The following is a 571-nucleotide window of genomic DNA, read 5'->3' on the forward strand; positions in this document are numbered from 1 at the left end:
TGAATAAGTAAAGCACTTCTGAAAAACAAGAATGAAGTGGGAAGCGATCTGATCTCAAAACCTACTTCACAGCTGTAATAAACAAAATAGCAGGGTAAAGGAACAATGACAGACACACAGACCAATGGAACAGAATTGAGAACCTAGAAATTAACCTATTAAAGATCAACTAATATTTGACAAGGAAATAAAACCTTATCAAGTGGGAAAACAAAATCTTCTTCAACAATTGGTGCTGGCAAAACTGGACTGCTACCAGCAGAAAGCTGAAGCAGGATCTACACCTCTCATCATACACAAAAGTCAACTCAAGGTTGATTAGAGACCTAGGATTAAAGCTCAAAACCACAAAGATCATAAGAGACAAAGTGGAATCAAGCAAAGAAGGCTTAGCCATGGCATAAAAAGGCCGACAAATACAGCCAGAAATACACAACTTGTTGTGTTGTTGTCGTTATGCGCCGTCGAGTCGCTTCCGACTCATAGCGACCCTATGTACAACAGCCCTAAACTCTGCTCTGTCCTGTGCCAATCGCACTGTCTCTGACACTCCCATCCCCATTATCCCAGT

The sequence above is a fragment of the Elephantulus edwardii genome, unplaced genomic scaffold (genome assembly GCF_000299155.1).
Source record: "Elephantulus edwardii isolate Elephantulus edwardi_28Jun2011 unplaced genomic scaffold, EleEdw1.0 scaffold00055, whole genome shotgun sequence".
Classification (NCBI taxonomy): Eukaryota; Metazoa; Chordata; class Mammalia; order Macroscelidea; family Macroscelididae; genus Elephantulus; species Elephantulus edwardii.